Source organism: Monodelphis domestica, chromosome 6 (assembly GCF_027887165.1).
Source record: "Monodelphis domestica isolate mMonDom1 chromosome 6, mMonDom1.pri, whole genome shotgun sequence".
Lineage (NCBI taxonomy): Eukaryota > Metazoa > Chordata > Mammalia > Didelphimorphia > Didelphidae > Monodelphis > Monodelphis domestica.
This window is the reverse complement of record NC_077232.1, coordinates 30,525,867-30,553,251: the sequence shown is the minus strand read 5'-3', so window position 1 is coordinate 30,553,251 and position 27,385 is coordinate 30,525,867. Positions and strand designations below refer to the sequence as shown.

At 43.8% G+C, this 27,385-nt stretch overlaps 1 protein-coding gene across 2 annotated transcripts in view; it reads left to right on the top strand.

Annotated features, from left to right (window-relative positions):
• The window catches only part of TSPAN18 (tetraspanin 18), a 207,118-nt gene that overhangs the window by 147,699 nt on the left and 32,034 nt on the right, over positions 1-27,385 (top strand). For both annotated transcript variants that reach the window (XM_056801916.1, XM_056801914.1), the window contains one exon: positions 23,081-23,168. The gene's annotated coding sequence lies outside the window, so the exon portion shown is untranslated. The remainder of the gene's footprint in view (positions 1-23,080; positions 23,169-27,385) is intronic.

The window sequence follows — 27,385 nt, the reverse complement described above, 5'->3', positions numbered from 1 at the left end:
GAAACAAGAGGTCCTGGGTTCCAGTCTGGCCTCACTAGCTGTGTGACCCTGGGCAAGTCACTTAACCCTTATTGCCTAGATCTTACTACTCCTCTGCCTTGGAATCAATAAGTAGTAATGACCTCTAAGACAGAAAAGAAAGAAATGGATGCAGTAGAGCTCAGATGTTCTAATGGATGACTGTAGATATTCTAGGGCATTGCTTTCTGGATTCAATCTAGTACACATCTAGAAATGAAATGGACCTTGCTAAAAGATGAGGAAGAGGATAACAACAGTAACAGATACATAGTACTATAAGGTTTACAAAGTACTTTAAAGAGGGATTTCTGTACTAGTAAGCCTTTTAGACTCCTAAGCAGCATAGAAGATACAGTGCTGTACTTGGAACTAGGAAGACCTGAGTTCAAATCTTGCCTCAACTGCATAATAATCCCTATTGATTTTCAGAATCATTTAATCCCTCCTTATATAATCAAGTGATGAGCAGAGATATTAGAGATTCTTAAGCAGATCACAGAATACCATCAGCCATGACATGCACTTTCTCTTGGTCAGCTGTGTCCAGCTCTTGTGGTGGACTCTTCATGATGTCATTTGGGGGTTTTCCACTAGAGTATCTTTTCCTTCTCCTAGATTAGTCATTTCCTTCTCCAGCTTATTTGACATATGGGGAAACTGAGGTAAACCGTGAAATGACATGTCTAGGGACACATAGCTCTAGTAAGTGTCTTAAGGCAGGATTTGAACTCTGGAAGATGAGTCTTCCTGATTCCAAGCCAGGTAGTCTATCCATCCAAGTCACAGGTCCTTTAACGGCACTCATCTGAAGTCTAGCTTACACCATAAATCATAGGACAACAGGATATAGAAGTGGAAGCAACCAGCTTTAGAGATCTTTTAATTACTTCATTTCACAGGGGGGCAAACTGAGGCTCACATGTGAATTGCATAAAAGTTGTCCAACTAGTAAGGAATTCAGCAAGATCTCACAGTCAGGTAATATGGCTGCTAGGTGGATGTATAGGTGGATAAATGGATGAAAGCTTTTAAATGCTTGTTATATATGTCACTGGCTTCATTAGCTGGCCAGAGAGTTGTGAAATAAAACATGGAGTGGGCTTTCTTGAAAGAGTATTCTGTAAAAGACAGGCAGTCACCACAGGCCATTCATTTTATAATTGAGGAAATCAAAATTCAGACAGGTTAAGTGACTCTCCTAGGGCCAAACAACTGGTTTGAGTTAGGATTTGAACCCAGGTCTTCCTGATCCCAAGTCCAGTTTTCTACCAACTTCTCCACACGGTCTCTCAAAATGAATGATAGAATCCATGACTCTTTATGGAGAACAGAACTTGAGTCCAAACCCCTCATTTCACAGATGAGGAAACTAAGGTTTAGACCAAACAGAAGAGGATATAGCTAAGATTTGCACCCAAATCCTACAACTCTGCATTACAACATACTACAGAACTTTAGGGGGCCCAAAATACCTTTTCTCCTCCATTCTCCTGATCTCCAAACTTCCAATATATCTTCAAGGCCATCGGACCATCCCAGTTCCCATTGGAGAGAGGCTTCTGGGAACAATATAGCAGTCACGAGCCTCCTTCCTAGGTTTTAATATGAATGGGTTCATTTTTAATTATTATGACTTCAGAGAGGGAATGAACAATAGAGAAGAGAAGGGGATAGGGACTGAGAAACCATCAGGATGTTCACCGGCAGCAGGAGTACCAGGGAAAAACAGGACTCATTTCACAATCCCATTATGTTTTCATGTCCTCAACTCAGGAGCACATACTATGTCCCCTCAAGCCAGGGACAGTTACCTTCCACTCAAATCTCTACGCCTGGCAGTTCTTGAGCAGAACTAGCAGGCTTCTCTTCATATCAGGAATAAAAAGAACTGAACAAGGGTCTGTTTCTCTAGAGGTCTAGATTCTGTTCTAGGTCAGTGATGGTGAGCCTATGGCACAGGTGCCAAATTTGGCATGCAGAGTGCTCTCTGTAAGCATGCTGGTCATCCCCCCACCCCAAGTTTGTTGCTAGAAAGGCAGAGGGACCCAGGCAGAGCTGCTTCTCTCCCCCTCTCCACTGTGTCAGAAGACATTTTCACATCACCCACCCCTTATAGCCCAGCAGCCCAATGGGAGCACTTCCTCTCTCTCCCTGTATTCTGGGATCTGGGGGCATCATCCCAGTTTTCAAAAAGCTTCCATTTTATTGGGGGGAGAGAAGCAGCTGCCTGAAGAGCTCTATGCAGAATAGATACAAAATAGAATTGTTGTAGTTCTTTTAGGGAGGATTGGGAAAGGCTCCATGCAGATGGTGGTCCTTGAGATGCTCTAAGCCTGGAAGGAATTGAAGAGGAAAAGCTTTCTACAGTGGTGTAGCCAGTGCAGAAAGATGGGGATCCCCTTCCTCCTAGAAAAACTGACAGGAGTCTCTGTCATTTCCTTAGGATTTATCTGCTAAGGCATAGGTTAAGGTTCTGGACTAGACCAGTGTGATTCTGTTGGCAGAGGGAACTCCCAGAGGAAGAAACTCCCTTCACCAGTGCCTGTTGGGAACTTCTTTGTAAGTACCAATCTTGGAGAGTGGCTTAGGACACTGAGGTTGTCCAGGGTCAGAGCAGGCATCCATCAAAGGTCTCAAACATAGGTCTTCCTGATTCCAAAGCCAAGTCTCTCTCTATCACACCACCCTGGCTCTTATGTCGTAGAAGGGCCATAATTTGTGTGGGTGGAGAGTTCTTCTCCACCATGGCAGAATTAAGAGTTTTGGCCATTCAATAATAACTCCCATTTCACAAAGCTCTTTAGTGGTCACTAAGAACTTTTCGCTATAGTGTCCCATAGGGGGGCATGCAAATGAATTTATAAATGTCCCATAAAGTGTCCCACTAGGTGGGTCATGCAAATAAATTTATAGATGAGGACAGTGAGGCTCAGGGTGAGTTAAATGACTTCCTCAGGGTCTTGTAGCCATTAAGCTTTAGAGCTGATACTTGAACCCAGGTCCCTGGATCAAGACCAGTGACTGTTTCATTATACCTTGCCGGTTCCCCTAATCTTGTTGTTTTCTCTGTAGGGGCAAAAAGCCCACCTCTTGCTCCCCACACAACCATCCTGGGGCATATAGAGCCTCCATTCCCTCCCTTGTATCTCAGTCAACCTGTCCAAGTTTGCGTGAGAGAATGATCCACCATTTTCATATCACTAGAATGAAGATTTATAGTAGTGAACCCCAATTGTTCTAACAACAACAGCAATAATAGTAATAATAGCTTACATGTATATAGTACTTTATGGCTAGTGAAGCACTTAAAAATTTTATTTCACTGAATCCTCCCAATAACTTTGTAACTTGGTGTTGTTATTAACCCCATTTTCTGAAGGAGGTTAAGTGACTTACCTAAAGTCATACAGCTAGAGTCATAGGATCATAAATTTAGAGCTGGGTAGGACCTCAGAAGCCATGTAGTCCAATCTTCTTAGTGTACAGATGAAGAAACTGAAGCGTGGGGAGGTTAAGAGACTTGCTTGTCACATAGGCAGTAAGCATGAGAGGTGAGATTTGAACCCAGGTCCTCTGATTCCAGAGTTAGGACTCCTTTCACTGTATACTGCCTTCCTAGTTGATGGCTACGCTATCTAAGGTGGCATTCAAACTCAGGTCTCACTGAATCCAAGACCATTGACTTATCCATTATGCCACTCTTTTCTCCCCAGTATAGATAGGTAGATCAATAAATTTAGAATCTAGCCTCAGACATTTACTAGTTGGGTAACCCTGGGCAAGTCACTTTGTCTTTTTATCAGCCTCAGTTTCCCTATCTGTAAAATGGGGATGCTTCCCAGGGTTGTGGAGAGGATAAAATTAGATAATATTTATAAAATACTTTGGAAAACCTTAAAAATGGCATCACCATTATCATCATCACTTGAAGGGACCCTAAAACAGAGAATGTGACAGCTAGAAGGAACCTCAGGATCTAGAATGTCAGAGCCACGAGGACTTCAGAATATAGAATGTCAGACCTCTGGAGTCATCTCATCCAATCAGGTCATTATTCAGGGGGAAACTGTAATAATCAGAGACGCCAAGTATCTCACCCACAGCCACACAGCTCGTCATTGGAAGACTGAGGACTCAAACTCAGTTCTCCAACTCCCATTCCAGCTTTCTGTCTAAAAATTCAGGGGATTCACAACTGATACTTCCCCAGAAGTGGGGCTTGCCCGGCTTCCCCTCTGATGGACTGCCTGCCTCCCTTTGAACCCCCCCTGCCCCCCGGTCAGATGTTGTGGGCCAGCTCTGTTTCTATGGGCTTGGCTCGCTTCTCCCAGTCCTCTCGGCTCAGGGGCTCAGCATTCTTCCTCCAATCATTTGCCTTGAAGGATTTTTGAGGGCTGTGCTGGGGACTCCGGGAATGGTTATCTCTTTTCTTATTTATCCTCCCTGAGCTGCAGTAAATTCTCTTCTGGGACAGGGTTGTGGCCTTGGCTAATTCAGCCCAGGTGCCAAGAATCAATTGCAGTTGCCCCTCCAAACCTTTTGTCTCTAATATTTATTACGAAGCAAATTTAAGGGATCAGAGAGGAGGAATGGGGGGGGGGCGGTAATCTCCCCTTGTCTATTTTGTGGCAGATTTGTGTTTGAGGCTTGAATCAGAGGACAATAGATTTAAAGGGGGAATGGACCTGAGATGTCATCATTTCCAAGAGGAGGAAACCGAGACCTAGAGAAGCAACTCGCTCAGGGTCACACGCTGGTGTCTGAGGAGGGATTTGAACTCCTGAATGTCTGACACCAAGTCCAGCAGCCTATCTACTATGCCACTTGTTTCAGTCATGTCCATCTCTTCATGATCCCATTTGGGGTTTTCTTGGCAAAGATACTGGAAGGGTTTACCATGTCCTTCTGCAGCTTATTTTACAGATGGGGAAACTGAAGCAAACAGGATGAAGTGACTTGCCCAGAGTCACACAGCTAAGAGAGTGGAATGGTTTGCCATTTTCTTCTCCAGCTCATTTTACAGATGAGGGAACTGAGGCAAACAGGGTTCAGTGACTTGCCCAGGGTCACACAGCTAAGAGAGTAGAATGGTTTGCCATTTCCTTCTCTAGCTCACTTTACAGATGAGGGAACTGAGGCAAACAGGGTGAAGTGACTTGCCTAGAATCACATAGCCAGTTTGCCATTTCCTTCTCTAGCTCATTTACAGATGAGGGAACTGAGGCAAACAGGCTGAAATGACTTGCCCAAAGTCACACAGCTAAGATAGTGGAATGGTTTGCCATTTCCTTCTCCAGCTCATTTACAGATGGGGAAACCAAGGCAAACAGGGTAAAGTGTTTTGCCCAGGGTCACACAGCTAGTTTGCCATTTCCTTTTCCAGCTCATTTTACAGATGAGGGAACTGAGGCAAACAGGGTTCAGTGACTTGCTCAGGGTCACACAGCTAAGAGAGTAGAATGGTTTGCCATTTCCTTCTCTAGCTCATTTTATAGATGAGGGAACTGAGGCAAACAGGGTGAAGTGACTTGCCTAGAGTCACATAGCCAGTTTGCCATTTCCTTCTCTAGCTCATTTACAGATGAGGGAACTGAGGCAAACAGGGTGAAGTGACTTGCCTAGAGTCGCATGCATAGCTAGTTTGCCATTTCCTTCTCTAGCTCATTTACAGATGAGGGAACTGAGGCAAACAGGCTGAAATGACTTGCCCAAAGTCACACAGCTAAGATAGTGGAATGGTTTGCCATTTCCTTCTCCAGCTCATTTACAGATGGGGAAACCAAGGCAAACAGGGTAAAGTGTTTTGCCCAGGGTCACACAGCTAGTTTGCCATTTCCTTTTCCAGCTCAGTTTATAGATGAGGGAACTGAGGCAAATATGGTGAAGTGACTTGTCCAAGGTCACATAGCTAATAAGTGTCTGAAGCCAGATTTGAACTCAGGAAGATGAGTTTTTCCAGGCTAAGGTGCTCTGTGCACCATATGGTACCACCTAGCTGTCCTCCACTAGGCTACACCGTCTCTCAAAATAGAGAGCCCTCAACATTCCCAGGTGGATCTCTCGCTTGCGTCCCAAACAGGGCTACCCCCTCTTAGCTTCCAAGACCAGATGAGGTTAGGCTTGTTGACAAGACCTATATCTTTAGATCTTGGGTGCCAGGGTTGCCCGCCAGACGATGGAGGCATAGAGAACCCTCCGAAGTGTTAGTCAGTTCACAAGTGCCAGGTGCTGTGCTAACTCCTAGCAATAAAAAGAAAGATCATATCTAGTCCTTGTCCTCAAAGAGCTCCTACTCTAAAGGGCACTGAATTCCTGAACCCTGCCCAATGCCCACATTCTCCAGCTCTCTTAGCAGTGGGGCTCCAGTGTGACAGAGATGGGGGACACAGAGGGATGGTACCCAAAGCTCCGGCTCTCTGGAGGACCTTGGACCAGCCCCTTGCCCTTTCTGAACCTCAGTTTACTCATTTCTAACATAAGGATCATGAGACACCTCCTACCTCCCTCCAGTCATTGTGAGCTTTAATGGGGACATGGTGTAAAACATGCTTTGTGAGCTGGAGCTTCCTTGCATGGGCAATAAGAGGATCTCCCTGCATGACCTCTAAGGCACCTTCCAGCTTCCTACCCATGATGGATGGTCTTCGGGATGAGCAGGATTTATTTCAGTGGGAGCTGAAGAAGCAGCAACTTGGTGGGGTGGGAAGAGACATCTGGAGCCAGAGGATCTGGGCGTCATGCTCGGCTCTGCTCCTTTCTCTCTGTCTGTCTATCTGTCTATCTGGGAGCCAGCCACGCCACGTCACGGACTCCTGGATCTCAGCTTCCTCTTTTGTAAAATGAAAAGCTTGGATCAGATCTTCCAAGACTCTTCCAGACTCCGGAGCTTCTGGGGCCTGAGGGCTGATTGCAGGTGGCATCATTCACATCTGATCCTCATGGAAGAGGAGACTAGCCAGTGTTGAAGAGACAAAAACACCCAAAGCAAACCCCCAGATTTTCATTGCTATCTTGTCACAACGCCCAGATTTCTCCCTGGGTCCCTCCTCCCCGCTCCTCAGCGAGAGCGAGCCCTCCTGAATAACAGAATTGAAAATTTGGAAATTTAAATATTTGTATTAATCTTAATGTTAATTAAATGATTAAAATTTATCTGTTATGATTCTTCCTGAAAGAAAAGGAAAAGCATTTCCAGGGGGTGAAAGCTATATTTTAAATATTAAATATATTTAACAAGCTAAATATATGTAAATTGTGTTTTAAATAAGCTTATTTTAAATTTAAATCACAAATTTTTAAAAAGAAAATAAGAGGAAGAAGAAAATAAGAATTGAATAAAAACAGTGACCGGGGGGATGTCTAAGCATTGGAAGTCCTCTGTCCCCACACCGTGCTTACTGGACTTTTGAGTAGAAACAGGAATGGATGGATGTGGAGGGGACGCAAAGCCAATGGGAACTCTGGAAGATGTCAAGCACTTCCTTCTTCATCGTGGATTGGAGGTGCTCCTTCCCCAGAGTTTATTATGAACATCAAGCTGTTGAGGAACGTCAAGAACAGAGACGTCTGGAGATACTAGATCTGGTGGCCTCAGAATGCACTTTTCCCAGCCCCCAGATCTGGTGGATCGAGCCGCTGATGGACCGGTTTGATAACTCCAGATTGGGGGAGCAGAGGGGAGATTTGGGGGCTCCTCTCTTTAGGCAAGTAGGGCTATAACTAGTCACACTGGCCCCAAGGCCAAGTCCAGGGCAGGCAGTAAATCAAGATTGTAAAACAAAACAGCTGGGGCTTAGTGTGGACTCTCACGAGAAAGAGACCCCAGAACGTTGCTCTTGCCAGAAGAGCCTCACTAGGGTGACGTAATTAGTGGGGAGAGGCTGGGGAGGTGCTTCCCATACTAAGAAATTATTCTCAACCTCTGCACCCCCAGGCATTGCAAACCAGATATCCATTGGCATCCCTGGAGGAAGGTACCTCCTTGGGAGTAGCCTACAGTGTAGACCACGTAGGGACTCTACAGATGAAATCAGAATTGGTTCCTCCCCCCTCCCAGCCCTTTTCCCTAAAATTGTATTTTTTTTCTTTGAGAAAAAGCATTTATTTAATTTATTTTTGTTACATTTTGAGTTCTGAGTTGCCTCCCTCTCTCCCAGCCCCACAATAAAGAAATCCAACATTTGTTATAGATATAACAATGCCGTATAACAGTTCTTTCTCTTGAGTTGGATAGCATCTTCCTTTATCAGTCTTGCGTAGTTCATTTGAATATTCATATTATTCAGAAATGTTTAGTTATTCACAGTTTCTCTTCAAACAATATTGCTGTTACCATATACAACATTCTCTTGGTTCTGCTCGTTTCACTCGGCATCCCTGAGCTTATTGCTAATTAACTGCCAACCTCCATTATTCCTACCTGCTGGAGGAGTGTAAGTGTTCATCAACACCTTCTAAATGTCAGTGCCCTGGAGCAAATCCCAGATGGCTTCACCTTAGTTATTTCTCTATAAAGATCTCATGTGCTTCCAATTCATTGGGTATAGTAGAAAGAACACTGGCTATAGAATCAGAGAATCTGAATTTAAATTCTTTCTCTCTGACTATATAGTACTAATATCTCTATATTTGTCTTTCTAAATATAGATATATTTCTTATAGTAATATATTATACTACAATTATTATACACAATAATTATAATAATATATAATAATAAAGTAATTATATTATAGTAATATAATATATTATAACAATATATCAAAGTGGTTATTAATTATGTATTAAATATAATGTGCTTTATATATTATTACTTACATATAATATATATATATATATATATATATATATACACATATTTAAAGTTTCCTTTTCTGTAAAGTGAAGGTGTTTGACTAATGGTCTCTGAGGTCCTTCTAGCTGTAATCCTGGGGTCCTAGGTTTAGAGATCACATCTTGTCTAACCTCCTCCTTTTTCCAATTGGAAAAGTGACTTGCCCAAGGAAACACAGCTAGTCCTCCGCAGGTCTGGATTCAAACCCTGGGATTCTAGCACCAGTGCTCTGTGCCCTACTGTAGGCATAGGTGTTTGATAAACATTTCTTGATTGACTGACTGTTTCATTGATTAGGCTGCCTCTCAGACTTCACCCCAATGCCCTTCTCCCTGCTTCCCACTCACGTACCCTCTTGGCAGACCTCCATGCTTGCTCTTTGTCTGTGGCACCGTGGGCATTCCCCATCACTCTTCAGACCTCCTCACTTCCTCCTAAGCAGCCGTTTGTTCCTGGCTGATGGACTTGGAGCTCATTCTGGAAACACCGATTGCTCTGGAGCCCTGCTGGCTGTCTAAGAAAGGCAAAGCCTGCTTCAGGCAGCCCCACATGGTTTCTGTTCTGCCATGCGCTGAGGAATCTGCTGGCGAAGGTCTCTGGGTTATGACATCAAAATAACTCAAGATTAGGCATGAAGAGTCTGGGGTTCAAGTCCAGCCCTGTAGCAAACTAGGGCAAGCCACAACCTCTCTGGACCTCTCAAAAGTGAGGGAGTTGAAAGGTGGGCACTCCAGATTTCACACTCTGACCTCTTATGTTCTAAGGACCCTCCTGACTCTGACATCTTGGTTCCAAGGTCTCTCCCATCCTATGTTTTTAGACCCATCCCAGCTCTGATTTTCTATGTTCCAAGACCCCTTTCTATTTTAATGTTCTATGTTCTAAAAGCTTCTTCCTCTGACATTTTATGTTCTAAGTTCCCCCTGGCTCTAACTTTCAATATTCTAAAACCTCTTCCAACTCTGACAATCTGGAAGAGGTGAAATAGCATCATTGTACCAAGATGGGGTCAGAAGGGAATTGTGGGAGTCAGATGGGGAGCTGGGACTAAGAACATTTTTCAAGGATTTGCAAGGTCAAGCATCTATCAGAGCTCCAAGTGGGAAATGGGCAAGCGAGAGAGTCAAGAGGAAAAGAGGTTCAAAGCAGGGGAATCAAATCCAGGTTTCTTGTCAGAGAGGGCAGTAAAGGCAGGTGAGTGACTGATTGGGGGTGGCCTAAAGATGACCCATGTCCCACTCAGACTGAATCCAGAGTAGCCACTCCAGTGGGGAATATTGAGCCTGAATCTTGGGCTTATTCATCATTACTCAGTCTCTGGGAAATGGGCACTTCTATTTCTAGACTGTTCAGTGGGACTTGGATAAATTTCCAAGCTGAAGAACCACCTCTGCCTCCTCCAGGGGTGAAAATAAATCCTGAAAGAGAGAGAAACCCAATGAAGAAATGTTCCCTCTGGGAGGATGCTGGGGCAATCCCATAAGCTGGAGTTATTATTTTTAAGAGAAGGAAGATTCTATTACATCAATCATGACATAGTAGAAAGAGAACTGTCCTTAAATCACAAATCCTGGGTTCAGATCTTCACCCTGCTATTTCCTATCTGTGACACTGGGCATTTGAATTCAGTTCAAAAGGAGTTTGTAAAGGACTTATCGGTGCCTAGGCCTGTGCCAGGCACAGGGGATAGGGACTAGATTTGTGATTTTATTGGTGTACAAATTCTCCCAGTTTCATTGCAAGTTGGCACCTTTTCTACAAGCTATGGTCTTAAGAGAGCTGCCTAGACAACTTAGATGTTTGGTGGCTTGCCCAAAATCATGAAGTGGGACTCAAATTCAGGTCATTCTGGCTCTTGATCCACTGCTCCTCTCAGAGACAGTAGAGACACAAATGAAAGCAGACTTCTTCCTGGGCCTCAGTTTTCTCTTCTGTAAAATGAGACATAGATTTAATACATAATTAATAACCACTTTGATATATTGTTGTAATATATTATATTACTATAATATAATTACTTTATTATTATATATAATTATAATTTTTGTGTATAATAATTGTAGTATAATATATTACTATAAGAAATATATCTATATTTAGAAAGACAAATATAGAGATATTAGTACTATATAGTCAGAGAGAAAGAATTTAAATTCAGATTCTCTGATTCTAAAGCCAGTGTTCTTTCTACTATACCCAATGAATTGGAAGCACATGAGATCTTTATAGGGAAATAACTAAGGTGAAGCCATCTGGGATTTGCTCCAGGGCACTGACATTTAGAAGGTGTTGATGAACACTTACACTCCTCCAGCAGGTAGGAATAATGGAGGTCCTTTTGACCCACAGATCCCTGTGTGTGTGTGTGTGTGTGTGTGTGTAGTGACAAGTATGCTATATAAGGATCAGTTAAAGAAAAGGGTATCATGGTACCATTTTCTTTTCTTTTTTTTTAAGCCCTCATCTTCCATCTTGGAATCAATACTGTGTATTGGTTCCAAGGCAGAAGAGTGGTAAGAGCTAGGCAATGGGGGTCAAGTGACTTGCCCAGGGTCACACAGCTAGGAAGCACCTGAGGCCAGATTTGAACCCAGGATCTCCCATCTCTAGGCCTGGCTCTCAATCCACTGAGATACCCAGCTGGTCCTGGTACCATTTTCTGAAGAAGACTCATAGAGGAAATGATAGATAACTTCAAGAATTTGAAGGGTCAACACATGGAAGAAGGACTAGGCTTGTTATGTCTGGCCCCAAAGAGTTACAACAATGGATAGAAATTGCAGAGAGGCAAATTAGGGTTTATTTTAGGCAAAAATTCCACCCAATGATAGCTTTCCCTACATGAAATGGACTGCCCAATGAAGCAGTACATGGCAGCCTTAGAGGCAGAGGCTGATGACCACTCATTGGAATTTCTTTCAGGTGGGTGGTTCACTAGATGGCCCCTGAGGTCCCTTCCAACTCTCAGAGTTACAGAATTCTGAGATTAGGCAATGGCTAAACAAAGTCTACACAGGAATGCAATGGAGTATTATTACCTTGGAAGAAACAATAAGTAGGATCAATGTAGAGAAGCACCAGAAGCCACATTTGCACAGATGCAAATGGAAGGAAGTGTGACACACAATGACTACCACCATGCCAATGGAAAGTCAGCCACAGCAACGATAATAGCAAACAGCAAAGAAAAAAATAAACGAAAAGAAAAAAAGACTGAAGGCTGGACGGACAATGATCAGTCTTGGAGGAGGAAATGCCCCTCTCTTATTCCCTTCTGTGCAGTGGAAGCCAAGCATGGTGCTCTAACTAAGCTCTCTGGAGGTGTTGCTTACTTTAGCCAAACGACTAGTGTTTTCCCTTTTTTATTCTTTGTTACAATAATCGGTAGAGTGGGACAAGGGTGGCTTCTCAAGTCAAGGGATCTAGGTTCAAATGCTGCCTCAAACCTACTGACTTTGTGATCTTGGGCAAGTTCTTCAATTTCCTTGCTTTCCCATCCTGAGTATGAGATGATTAAACCCAACCCATTTCCAAACTAAGATCTATGATGCTACGACTTTCCTCATTCTTTTTAGGGCGCAATGGTGCATGGACTGGCAGACACAGTTGATGCATTGGTTGCTTTTGCAAAAATGTTTTTAAGATCTCAATCATGAGGGCTGGCTTACTGCATTAGAGAGCAAAGACGGGCATATTTAGAAAGGAAGGTGATGTTAAACAATCATCTCAATACAAGACTAAAAACACATAAAATAAACTGGAGGAGGGTGCAGCCTGGATTATCTCTGACATTGGTTCTAGCGTTAATTCTGCTATCTTTGTCCCTGTCATCCCAAGTAAAATATTTAGGATAGAAACAAAATCCTGGATGCTCTCACAGCCCTGGGATCCATCACAAGGAAGTAGCCGTCCTTCCGTGCTCAGTCTTCCTTCTAGAAAGCAGCTCTGTGTACCTGAGGAAGCCTCCTTCTTCACCTGCAGCCCCATCAGTCCTGGACTTCTGCCCACTGATGGGGCCAACAGAGCTCCACGGGCAGAGAGCTAGTGGAAAGCCTAGCCCAGAGCCTTCTGCCAAAAAGACAAGTGTCCTTTCCCCCTCTTCTACCCACCATCCCTTTCCAGACTCCAGCTAATATCCATAAAGTCATTAAATATTTAAATCCATGGTCTGTGGTGGGCAAAGTTGCCACGGTAACAGCCTCACATATTTTAGGACGGATTATTGAACCTTTCACACAGGCTCATGGAGCAGCAGCAGCTTAGGGGCTCCACAGTTGTTCTAGGTCAAGAGGGGGATGAATCATGGCCGAAGCTAGATGGAGCAGCTCTTAAAGGATAAGGAAATCAGAGGATGCTCGAGCTGGGAGAGATCTTGGAACATGGAACAAAGGTCCAAGTTAGAAAGGCTCTTAGAAAATAGATGGTCTAAACTATAAAGGACCCTAGAATGTAGGGTGTGGATTAGAGCTAGAAACAGCTTTATAACAGAGATAGGGGCATGCTGGAGCCAGCTCTGACCAGTTTTGTAAGAGCTGATTGTTAAATTTTTGGATATTGGCAAACTATAAGTCAGGACTTTATTTATTGTTTTATTGACTGTCTAAAAGTAAACTTAGGTGACTCAGGACATTGAGAGCCAGACCTAGAGACAGGATGGTCCTGGGTTCAAATTTGATCTCAGATACTTTCTAGCTGTGTGACCCTAGACAAGTTTCTTAACCCCTCCAATTGCCTATTCCTTACCATTTTCTGGAACCAATATACAATATTGATTTTAAGATGGAAGGTAAGGGTTTTGGGGGGGAAATAAAGTGATGGAGAGGGACAAGCTAGGTGGCACAGTAGATAGAATGCCAGGCTTGGGCTCAGGAGAACCTGGGTTCAAATCTAACCCCAGACTCTTTCTAGTTTTTTGGGCAGATCGCTTGGCCCCATTTGCCTAGCTCTTCTGTCTTAGACTTGTTGCTAAGACAGAAATAAGAGTTAAAACAAGATAAACAAAGAGATGGAGAAAATGTTAATGATGCAGATTAAACTGCCAAAGTGTCCTGCACACATTTTCTTGAGAGCCAGTTGCTAGACATTTACCAGCACACCCCTGACCACAGGCCACAGAAGGGGTCCTTAGAGCATAGAGCATAGAATGTTAGAATTGTAAAGGGCCTTGGCTTAAAATAGAGAACCGAGAAGGTCAGAGGTAGTCCAACTCCCTCTTCTGCAGGGGAAATGATTTTTCCTTAGGTCACATAGCAAGTTAATAGCCGAGCCAAATTTCCCCAAAGACTTTCCACAGAGTTGATTACATTATTTTTCCAGCCTACTAAAGTACTACTGAGTCCAAAGGGGTACACTCAACTCGCTTTAATTGGCTTCCAAAAATATGATGTCAAGTGAAATATTGTGGAGGGCATCTTTGTTTTTCAATTATTGCACTTGTGCCTGACTCTCCATGACCTTCCTTGGGGGTTTCTTTTTTTAAATCCTTACCTTCCTTCTTAGAATCAATACCATGTATTAGTTCCAAGACTGAAGAGTGGTGAAGCTAGGTAAGTGACTTGCCCAGGGTCACAGAGCTAGGAAGTGTTTGGGGTCAAATTTGAACCCAGGACCTCTGGGCCTGGCTCTCAATCCACTGAGCCACCTACCTGCCCCCATGGGGGTTTTCTTGACAGAGATAATGGAATAGTCATTCCCTTCTTTAGCTCATTTTACAGATGAGGAAAATGAGGCAAACAAGGTTGTGACTTGCCCAGGGTCACATAACTAGTAAGTGTCTGAGACCAGATTTGAACTCAGGAAAAGGAGTCTTTCTGAATCCAGGCCTGGCAGAGTGCCATCCCAGTGCCCTTTATTACACCTTTAGACTGTTCTAATGATAACGATAGCTGCTCCCTCTACTCCAACTCTATAATTCTATATTGTTCTCCAGTATAATCTTTGGACTTTAGAGCATCACCTGTAAAAGAGCGTAGATGTAGCTAGTGGTTCACACTTGTTCTCAGACTTGAGGGGTCTGTGATTTTATCTGCTTCCTCAGCTGACACAGACTCCAACCCACTACTCTGCATGAGCTGCTGTGACCAAAATTACAAAATCACAAAACAAACCATTCCTTGGTTGCCAGCACTGTTGAGTAGCCACCATGGGCTCCACATGTAACCAGCTCACTCCTAAAGGCTCTCCCAGCTCTGACCGTCTTTGATCCAAGGTTCCTCTGAGTTCTGACATTCTGGGTTCTAAAGTCCCTTCCAGTTCTGACATTCTGGGTTCTAAAGGTCCTTCCAGCTCTGACAGTCTGGGTTCTAAAGTCCCTTCCAGTTCTGACATTCTGGGTTCTAAAGGTCCTTCCAGCTCTGACAGTCTGGGTTCTAAAGTCCCTTCCAGTTCTGACATTCTGGGTTCTAAATGTCCTTCCAGCTCTGACAGTCTGGGTTCTAAAGTCCCTTCCAGTTCTGACATTCTGGGTTCTAAAGGTCCTTCCAGCTCTGACAGTCTGGGTTCTAAAGTCCCTTCCAGTTCTGACAGTCTGAGTTCTAAAGGTCCTTCCAGCTCTGATAGTCTGGGTTCTAAAGTCCCTTCCAGTTCTGACATTCTGGGTTCTAAAGGTCCTTCCAGCTCTGACAGTCTGGGTTCTAAAGTCCCTTCCAGCTCTGACAGTCTGGGTTCTAAAAGTCCTTCCAGCTCTGACAGTCTGGGTTCTAAAGGTCCTTCCAGCTCTGACAGTCTGAGTTCTAAAGGTCCTTCCAGCTCTGACAGTCTGGGTTCTAAAGTCCCTTCCAGCTCTGACAGTCTGGGTTCTAAAAGTCCTTCCAGCTCTGACAGTCTGCATTCTAAAGGTCCTTCCAGCTCTGACAGTCTGAGTTCTAAAGGTCCTTCCAGCTCTGACAGTCTGGGTTCTAAAGGTCCTTCCAGCTCTGACAGTCTGGGTTCTAAAGGTCCTTCCAGCTCTGACAGTCTGGGTTCTAAAGGTCCTTCCAGCTCTGACAGTCTGGGTTCTAAGCTCCTTCCAGCTCTGACAGTCTGGGTTCTAAAGGTCCTTCCAGCTCTGACAGTCTGGGTTCTAAAGGCCCTTCTAGTTCTGACAGTCTGGGTTCTAAGCTCCTTCCAGCTCTGACCTTCTGGGTTCTCAAGGCCCTTGCAGCTCTGACAGTCTGGGTTCTAAAGGCCCTTCCAGCTCTGATATTTTGAGTTCTAAAGGCCATTCCATCTCTGACAGTCTGGGTTCTAAGGTCCTTCTGAGCTCTGACAATCTGGGTTCTAAAGACCCTTGCAGCTCTGACAGTCTGGGTCCTTCTGAGCTCTGACATTCAATGTTCTGTTCTAAGATCCCTTCTAGGTCTAAACTGTTGCCTATGTTCTAAGGTTTATTCCAGCTCTAACATCCTGTATTTATGTCCAAAGTCTCTGCCAATTCTGCTAATATTCTTTGTTCTTTGTTGTAAGTCCTTTCCCACTCCATCTCTTCCCTAAGGTCCCCTCATCTTTAACATTTTAATCTTCCAAGAATCCTTCCATCTCTGATATTCTCCCTTCTAGCTTCTAAGGTCCATTTAAGCCCAAATAGTTTATGTTCTTTGTTACATTGTCCTTCCAAGATTTAACACGCTGTATTTAAATTCTAAAACAGCTTCTAGCTTGGACTTTAAGAATTCTATTAGGTCCTTCCCAGCTCCAATACTGTGTATTCTATGCCACCCCACATGATCTCTCTCTCTCTCTCTCTCTCTCTCTCTCTCTCTCTCTCTCTCTCTCTCTCTCTGTGCGTGTGTGTGTGTGTGTGTGTGTGTGTGTGTGTGTGTGTGTTTTAAACCCTCACCTTCCATCTTAGAATTGATACTGTATATTGGTTCCAAGGCAGAAGAGCAGGAAGGGTTGGCGATAGTGTCAAAGTGACTTGCTCAAGGTCATACTTCTAGGAAGTGTCTGGGGCCATATTTGAACTCAGAACCTCCAGTTTCTTGGCCTGTCTCTCCATCCACTGAGCCACCTAGCTGCCCCCCACATGGTATGTGTTTTAAGGTCCCCACCACCTCCACAGTTCTATTCAATTCAACCCAATCCAGATATTTAGTAAGAACCTACTAGGCGTCCATCCCTCTGCTAGGCAGTGGGACTATGGAAGACATTTGGTGAGGCATGAATTGAAAACCATCATCCCTTCGATGCCCCCAAGACCAGGAAGGTTACCAGAGCTCGTGAAAGCTGAGTCTCCCCCAGCCCAGGTAAGCGTCCACTCCATGAGACTGCAGCTTCCATGGGAAACTTCAGACTGGCAGCTGGTCGTTCCATGGCATTACCATTTCCATGAGACCAGGAGGGAATGAAGATGCAATTTGGGATCTTATTACACACACAAGTGGAGCCCCTTCAGCTTCCTTCGCCCGCCGTGTCTCCGTCCCTGGATGCTAACTCCTCAGGAACCTAATTGGGATTTTTCTACCATGCAGGCATGTGGCCATGTCACCATGTCTGCGCGGTAGGACTTGGGGGAGGTGGGGGGAATAGTCTGTTCATGTTCCTGCCTCTCACAAGATAAGGTCTGGGCCTCTCCACTGGCAAGGCTCCCTGCTTGGGGATAACCCTGCTGCCCATGTACTGCCCTTTTCCCACTAGCTGGCTGGCATGGGAGGTTGGGCTGCCCAGCTGTAACTCTACCCAGGCCTTATTTCTCCAGGAGCTTTTTGCTTTCCTCTACTGGATGCTTCTAGCTCCCCAGGTCTGACCAAAAACTGACTGCCTTTAATTGTAGCCCCCCCAAACATGGCCTTCTCCCTGTCTCCTCCCCCATCCTAGTTCCACCTGCCTCTTTTTCTTTGGCTTTCTGCAAAAAAAAGGGTCCTGCGGGGGATCTGGGAGGGGAAAGAGAAATAAAAGGGGGTGATTTATGAGCTTAGCTGTGTCATCTTAATCAAAGGACTCCTCCTGTGCCTCTCCTCCCCAGTGCACTGCAGATGGGGCCAGAGAGGAAGGGAGGAGGTGAGATGAATAAAGCTGTCAAAGGCTCCTGCTGGGACAATCCCTGGGAACTCCCTGTGTGACCTGGGCATGGCCTCTTGCCTCTTGGGCCCTGAATGGACAGAACATTTATTGAGCCAGCAGGTTCTCGGAGAGTGTGGAGTTCAAACCCTTCATTTTACAGATGGAGCCACTGAGGCTCTAAGAATTTAAGCGACTTGAAAAAGATAGCCCAACTAGTCCAAACAGAGCCCAGGTTTGGATCTGTGGCACCTGGGCTAGCGTATCTTTGATTTTCCTCCTTTCTGTGATATTCCATATCCAAAGATTCCTCCCACCTCTGACATTCTTGCTTTTAATGTTCCTTCTAATTCTGATGTTTCATATTCTGTATTCTCAGGGTTCTCCTACCTTTCACAGTCTGTACTATAATTCCCTTTATTGTTCTAACATTCTTTGTTCTAAGCTCTCTCCCCGCTCTGACATTCTGTGTTTCTAAGTTTCCTCCCAATTCTGACATCTATGCTCCAAGGTCCCTTCTAGCTCTGACATTGTATGTTCTAAGATCCCTCTCAGTACTGATATTCTGTGTTCTAAGATCCCTCCCAACTCTGACATCCTATGTTCTAAGGGCTCTCACAGCTGTGAAGTTCTGTGTTCTAAGGTCCTTTCCTGCTCTGACCTTCGATGTTCTAAATTCCTTTCTAGCTCTGACACTCTTCATGCTTGACTCTAGATGGTGGAACATATGATGGAACTAATTCCACCTGCTCAGAGCACAGACTTGTTGGCTGTTCCACTAGGATGGGAGAGCTTCCTCTTTTCCCATGGCCTCAGCCTGCATGCAGGCTTCCTTTCAATAGCCTTTTACCCTCCTCTGGAGGCAATCATCAAAAACCTTGACTTCCCTGCATTGCCTGCCATCAAGCATAGTCCCCTCGTTTGTTAAGTAGGAGGTACTGAGCACGTCAGAAATGACATTCCTCTCAGACTTCATGGAATAACCAGAGTAAGTAACAGAACTAGACCTGGGATTTCAAGGGAAAAGGGAACTTTCAGGGGAGGAATTTCCTCGACAACTTATAGTTTTGGAGAGATTCCTAGAACAGAGAGAGGTTGACTTACCCTGAATCATGCTGCTATTATGTATCCAAGTCAGAACTTGAACTCAGTGGTTCTGAGCCCAGCTTTCTATTTATCTATCCATCCATATATCTATCTGTCTATGTCTGTCCATCCATCCATCCATCCATCCATCCATCCATCCATCTCTCATCTGTCTTTCCATCTGTCTTCTGTCCATCCATCATCTATCTATCCATCCATCCCTCCATCTATCCATCTATCAATATCTCTATCTATCTATCCATCTATCTGTCCATCCATCCATCCATCCATCCATCCATCCATCCATCTATCTCTCATCTGTCTTTCCATCTGTCTTCTGTCCATCCATCATCTATCTATCCATCCATCCCTCCATCTATCCATCTATCAATATCTCTATCTATCTATCCATCTATCCATCTGTCCATCCATCCATCCATCCATCTATCTCTCATCTGTCTTTCCATCTGTCTTCTGTCCATCCATCATCTATCTATCCATCCATCCCTCCATCTATCCATCTATCAATATCTCTATCTATCCATCTGTCCATCTGTCCATCCATCCATCCATCCATCCATCTATCTCTCATCTGTCTTTCCATCTGTCTTCTGTCCATCCATCATCTATCTATCCATCCATCCCTCCATCTATCCATCTATCAATATCTCTATCTATCTATCTATCTATCTATCTATCTATCTATCTATCTATCTATCTATCTCCCCACCATAACAATGGTAATAATAACTGATGCTAGACACTGTGCTAAGTGCTAGGGACAGAAAGATAATAATCCCTGCTCTCAAAGAGTTCACAGTCAAATGAGTGAGACACCATGCAAATAACAATGTATTATTGTGTGTGTGTGTGTGTGTGTGTGTGTGTGTGTGTGTGTATGATGTTGCATTCAGTCATCCCCCATTTTTTATTTTCTTGGCAAAGATACCAGAGTGGCTCGCCATTTCCCAAGTTCATTGTACAGATAAGGAAACTGAGGCAAACAGAGGCAAGTGACTTGTCTAGGGTCATACAGCTAGTAAATATCTGAGGCCAAATTTGAATTCAGCTCTTCCTGATGCCACTGGGTCCAGCTCTCTATCCACTTTGACACCTGGCTGTCATGCATACATACATACACATATATGTATATATACACATACATACACACAGAGAGGGAAGGCACGAATGTCAAGGAGGGTACAAAAAAAGCTTTTTTCTAGAAGGTGGGACTCTAGCTGAGATTTGGAGGAAGCTAAGAGATAAAGAGGAAGAAGGAGAAAGTTCCAGTTTGGGGACATGGCCAGTCAAAATGCCTGGAGTTGTGAGATGTATGATCTTGTGGAAGGAACAAAGAGATCATCGATACAGGATCCAAGAGTGAGAGGAAGGAAGCAAGGCATAAGAAGACTGGAAAGGCAGGATAGAACCACATTATGGGAGGTTTCCAGTCCAATCAGAGGATTTGTATTTGATCCTCGAGGGGATAGCAGGTTCATTGAATGGGGTGGAGTTATATAGTCAGACCCATTCGTAAGGAAGATTAATTTGATTTGTCAGCTAAGTAGAGGTTGAACTGGAGTTGGGAGACACTTGAGGCAGGCAGAGCCACCAACCAGCTGGCAGTAGTCCAGGCATAAAGGAATGACACTGCACTGAGGTGGTGGCAATGTCAGAGGATGGGATGTAGTATATGTGAAAGCTGGGAAGTTTGAATTAACAGGATTTGGTAACCAATTGGATATGGAAGACAAAAGAGAAGAGTCTAGGGTGATACCTAGCTTGCGTGCCTGAGTGCCTGAGAGGATGATGGGACAACAAGAGGGAAGCCATGAACAGAAGGAGTCTGAAGAGGCAAGAGAATGAGTTCCGTTTTAGACATGCTGAATTTGAGATAGTTATGCAACATCTGGCTCAAGATGTCCAGCAGACAGTTGTTGGATATGCCAGACTGGAGGTCGGCAGAGAAGAGAGGTTAGAGCTGGAGAAATCCATTTGAGTTCATCAGCTTAGAGATGATAATTGAATCCTTAGGAGCAGATGAGATCACCAAGTGAAGTAGTGTAGATGGGGAAGAGAAGAGGGTCCAGGACAGAGCCTTGGGCAACATTATCTCATTCAGCCTGATGACAACCCGATGAGGTAGGGACTCTAGTGTTATTGTAGACATTTTACAGATGAGGAAACTTAGATCTGCTTGGACCTTGAGTCCAGATCTTTCTTCAAATCTAGCGTATTGTCTATTATTCTTCAGTATTGACCACACACCTTCATTCAACCATCCATAACGCCAATATCATATAATATTGTTCAGTAGATGATCTATATTCTTGTCCTGACCCTCTGCTTGACTGAATTCCTGTAGGCAGCTTAGGTGGTACAGTATGGAGAGTGCCAGACTTGAAGTCAGGAAGATCCAAGTTCAAGTCTTGCCTCAGACACTCACTAGCTCTATGGCCCTGGACAAGTCAGTCACTTGATTTCCCTTTGCCTCAATTTCCTACTCTGTAAAATGAGAATAAAAATATGATCCACTTCCTGGGGTTGTTGGGAGGATCAAGATAATATTTGTAAGGCACTTCATCATCATTATTATTTATTAGCAACCTTATTTTATCTGAACTTTTATCTCCTCTAGTGTGGCACAGTGCTCTGAACAGAGGACTGTGCCAAGAAATGTTTGCTGAGTGAATCAGACCTGGGTTTGTTTGTAATAAGTCTGAGAGGGAGTATGGTGGAAAAATTCAATCTCTTCTAAGCCCATCCGGCATTCCTGCCCTTTATCTTTCTCCACAGCCACTGCCTGCCTCTCCCTTTGCCCCCTTGGTATAGAGATGAAACAGTGATGTTTCTATAGCCCCTTCTTTCTGTGCCCTAGCTAATGGAGGCTGTGACTTGTATAAAGAGGAGGGGAGACCACCTCTGCCCCACTGTGGAGAGACCTGGATATTGCTGCCTCCTCCTCTTGTGATGAACAAAATGAATCCAGGCATCTGGTCTTGGGAGAGGGTGTTACTGCAAGGACAGGGGAAATAAGGGAGCAGGTCAGAAGAGGAAGAGGAGTGGAATGAGTAAGAGGACAGAGGAAGAATAGAAACTTCTCAGAGATCCTAAAGAAAGAATCCTGGATTGGACTTCCAGGAATAGACCTCACCAATCACCAGAATAAATAACATTTAAAGTCCTTAAATAGTTTGATTATTTTTTAACTCTCACCTTCTTAGTATCAATTAAAAAACAACACAAAACAATGCTTACCTTCTGCCTTAGCACTGATACCAAGTATTAGTTCCATGGCAGAAGTGCAGTAAGGTCTAGATGATTGAAGTTAGGTGGTTTGCTCAGGGTCACACAGTTAGGATGCATCCGAGGCCAAATTTGAACCCAGGATCTTCCAACTCCAGGCTTAGCACTGTACTACTTAACTGTTCCATCCTGTTACAAAGCATTTTACATCCCTTCTCTCTCTTGATCCTAACAATATGCAAATGTCAGTTGTTATTCCCATGAAGAAGAGTTACTGGGTCCAAATCTAGTGTTCCTTCTACCATGCTATAGCCATTTGATTTATTAAACAACACCACGGGAATGATACATGATATGTCTATGATCTCATAGCCTAGTGGACTCCACAATCCCTGCAGGACCCTACATAGAATAACACATATCACACGACCAGTCTAGGACTTAGGAGATAAATACAAAGGAGTTCACCTGAGCTAGAGAGGTTTGCTAAAAGCTAAAAATATGGGACCTACTTTAATTGCATCAGTAAGCAAGAGGCTGATGCCTGAAACTCTCTTGGTCCTGGACTTGGGGTCCTGGTTTTATGTAGCAATCTTAGTCTTGCCTCAGTCTTGCCTTGGATCCCTTGCATGTCTGAAAACCAAGACCCTTACCTCCTGGAGTCCTCTCTCTTCTTCCTCTTTTGTCTATTTTGCATAATCTTGTTAGAACAGATTATATTTTTTCCATGATGCCCCAAGTCTCCACATGATGGCATAGAATATCAGCACCTAGCCTAAAATGACAGGCTCCTGGGCCATTGGAACTCCCCCAGGTGCTGAAAGCTTTTTATTGTGGCCAATGGAGATTTCCATAAACAGGATGTTGATTGAAATAACTTTTTATTGACTTGTGTCACAATTGAATATTTTCTCTCCTAGGTCAAGCTTGGTCAGCAATACAAGGAGACTGAGATCTCTTAAACCCTTCAAAATCAGGTGTCTCATTGAAGTCTCAAGAGCTATACAGGTGAGTCCCTGATTTTTTTTTTTTGCCTAGCTTTATTTAGTTGGTTTTTTTTCCCTTCCCTCACCATGATAGAAGAATATTGACCTAAGAATCAAACAGATGGGTTTCATTTCTAACTCTGATGATCCTTGTTATGTTCTGGGTTCCAAAATTCCTTCTAGCCTTGAGATTCTGTGTGCTAGAGCTCCACTCAGCTCTCATCATCTATATAGTATGTTTTCAAGCCTGTCCTAGCCCTGGTGTTCTACACATTATTTTCTAAAGTCTGTCTTAGTACTAACATTCTTTGTTCTAAAGAGTTCCCCACCTCTGATGGTCTATATCCTAAGGTTCTTCCTAGATCCAATAGTGTGTATTTTGGGTTCTAAAATCTGTCCCACCTTTGAAGTTCTATATTCTATTTTCTAGAATCTGTCCTTGCTCTGACATTCTATGTTCTGTGTTCTAAAGGGCTTCCCAGCTCTGATGATTCTACATTCTAGGGTTAGTCCCAGCCCTGACATTCTAGGTCCTAAGGAATTTCTCAACTCTGATAATCTATATTCTAAAGCCCTACCCAACTCCAGTAGTTTAAATTTTTATGTTCTAAAGTTTATTCCAGGTCTGACATTCGATGTTCAATAACATGAAGGCTATTTTGACTTAGTCTCTTCTAGCTCTGGCATTCTATGTTTTATATCCTAAAATCCTTTTGAGTTCTAACATCCTATATCCTAAAGCCCCGTATAGCTTTGATATTCTGTATTTTCAAATCTCTTCTGGTTCTGATATTCTGTTCCAAGGTCCCTTTCAGCTTGATTTTATATGTTACTAAGATCTCTTATAATCCTATCCTAAATTCTTAAGATCCTTCCACCTCTGACATTCCACATTCTGAATTTTAAGATCCTTCCCAAGGTCTGGCATTCTGTACTCTAAACTTTGCTTTCAGGCATCCCCAAAAGACTTGGGGAAGAAGATATCCAGAAATGAATGGGAAGTAAAAAGAAGAGGCATGAATTGAAACATAACTAAATAACACAGAGAGTTCCCTGCCCACTCTGACATCCTATAATCTAATCACAGATTCCCATTGTCCTCTTAAATACGTCCCACCTTCCCCCTACTCTCCATAAAAGATCCCAGCCTAAGCTTTGGAGACAGCCTATGATTGGTCTCTTTTCTGGTTCTATGAAGTCAAGGTAGAAGAGAGGAAACCTAGAAATGACTTGTTTTTCTGGTCTGGAAGATGGTGCCTCTCCTCTTTAGGTAGCCAAGCCTTCCCCCTTCCTAAGTCCCTTTTATCAAAGACCTTTGGAATATTTATTCTGTTTCCTTACAATCTTCTCCCAGTGTACACCTTAGCAGATTGAGAGATAAGGATAACTTAGCAGACCCATTTTCAAGATGACAAAACCAAGGCTCTGAAAGTTCCCATAAGAGCCCAGGCACTCATCTTTATCATCTACCTGCCCATTGGACCAGGTCTTCCACCCATCCATCCCACTTTCCTTTGATACATAAAAGGATTCTATGTGAGATCTTTTATTGCCTCTGTCAGTGAGCCCAGATGCTCAAAAGGAAGCGGCCCCTCTCCTAAGTGCAATACATAATAAATACGTGCAATAGATTTATACGGCTCCCTCTGTGTTTATGCCTTTCAATTGTTAAGTGTTTGGGAGAGGGAGAAGTAATTTCACACAGTGGTTTGGCCTGAGCTAGCAAGATACCCCAGCCAGTGTCTCATTCATTTCACTGAGCCTGCTGGGGAACAGATCATCCATCCTGTGGATGGACCTCAGTGAGAACACTACTTGGAGGACATTTAATTTGCCTAAAATCAGGGAGCGTTTATTCAAGCACCTACATCTTCTGTGCCTAGCACTGAGTCTACAAAGAGTAAAACAAGGCAGTCTTTGGCCTCATGGGGCTTACTTTCTAGTCAAGGACTCAACGTGATTAGGATATAAAATGTTGGGTGACTTTGAGAGGGGGCATCAGCTCTAGGAGATCTAGAAAGGAGGAATGGGCACTTGGGCTGAGATCCCAAAGAAAATTAGAGGTTCTGAGAGGTAGAGAGAGGGAGGGACAGTATAGAGATGGCAGACACAATGTTCTATGTAAGAAGACAACAAATAGACTGATTTGGATAGGACGTGTGAGTCAGAGATGGGAAGAAAGAGAATGGGAAATAAATCTTGAAAGACAGGATGGGACCAAGTTGTAAAGGGCTTCACATGTCTGAAAGGTATTTGTATTTGATCATAGAGGCAAGCAAGGAGCCAATGAAATCTTCTTGCGCAGGGGAGTGACAAGCTAGATCTAGGCTTTAAGGGAATATTGGTTGGCAGCTGTGTGGAGGAGCCCGGAATTTCAGAGCTGGAAGAGGTCTTAGTATGCCAGTGTCTTTCAGATCAACTTGTCCTACTCCCTCCTTTTATAGATAAGGAAACTAAGGCTTGTCCAAGTTGGGATTCAAACCCATGTCCACTGTCTCCAAGTCCAACATTCTTTTCCAGGTACCATTTTCTAGCAAGAGAAACTCTAAAATACTGGTGGTTTGATTCTGAGTCTGAAAGAAATGGACATATGGAAGGAAGGGATTGATGCTATTTGAAGAGAACTTGTAGGGCAGCTAGGTGGTGCAGTGGAATTGAGTGCCAGCCCTGGGGTCAGGAAGACTCATCTTCATGAGTTTCAAACCTGGCCTCAGACCTTTACTAGCTGTGTGACCCTGGGCAAGCCACTTAATCTTATTTGCCTCAGTTTCCTTTCTCTAGTATCTGCCATGAAAACCCCAAATGGAGTCATGAAGAGTTGGATATGTCTGAAACAACTGAACAATAACAATAACAAAGTGAACTGGGAAATGGCCAGCCCATCCTTCTTACCCAGAATGGTTTTAAATGCCAATTCACATCACTTTAGGCAAAAGTTCGTAAAACTTATACCCATCCTTTATCCATTCTCACTGGGTTTGATGTGTTTTCCAAGGGCAAAGAGGTAGACTAGAAGACATGAGGATGGCCATCCCCATTTCAAGTCTCTGGACCTCCTTCTTAAAGCTCTGCCTCTCTTGTATATCTGAGCCCCTCTCCTTCCTTTCCTCTTCTCCCCACAGGACTCATATCCTTTTATTTTTAGAAAAGGGAAAAATAAAGGCTGCCAGGATTTATTTAAAGAGGGAGCATTAAATGGCCTTTAATTCTCTGGCAATAGCTGCAGGGTCCAGGGTTACTTAAAACCAAGGGAAGGGACGGGAAAGAAGGGAACTTGTAATTCCCACCAAGGAGGACAAAGCTCTCAGCTCCTGACTCTACACTGAGCTAAGACCCAAAGCAAAACACACACACACACACACACACACACACACACACACACACACACACACACACACACACAGCCTTCTAGAAAACAAAACTTTTTAAGGATAGAGAAGGTCCCTCTTGCAAGATCTAAAGCAGATGCCAACGGGTCCCCAACCTAAGCTACCCCATGTTTGCCTGATCAGTTATGGGGTGAAGGGTGGGGTGACCCAGTCACTCTACAGGAAAGGTTTAGTAAAAATAATTTGGGACCTCAAATATAGTACTTCCAGATGTCCCTCCCTTTCCCCCCTACCCTCCAGCCCTGGCCACCCAGAATTCCTGCATTATTGGGTTAACGCCAAGGGAACATTATCCAAGTGAAACTACAGTCTTCTCTTGCTGAGAATCAGAGTTCTCCCTTCCCTCTTACCCCTCTCATCCCCACTAAAAATGATCATTTTCCCTAAAAGAATGTAAACTCCATGAGGGCAGGGAGGGTTGGGGGATTCTCATCTCTGTATCTGCAGTGCCATGCACAGTACCTGGTGCCCAGGTGCTTAATAAATACTTTTAATTAATTGATCTCTTTTTCAGAAACACTATATGCCTACCAGGATGACCCAGTAGCACACATCCATTGGGCAGGTAGACTGAGCCCTGGCTCTTTTCAGTGGCACAGATAAAAGAGCCAAGCAAAGTGGCATGGAACCTTCAGGGACAACTTTCCTGAGGCTGATGGGAGCACATTTTTCTATTCCAAATTGATTCACACAGAACTTTGGTTCCAAGTGATTCATCTGTGTCCATAGCTTATATCTGCCATAGAAGGTAAACTCTCTGAGGGCAGGAAGCATACCTTATTCATCCTTGTACCTCTGTCCTGGATCTTGTAGAGTACGTGGCACCTAGTAAGCCAGGAACAAATATGCC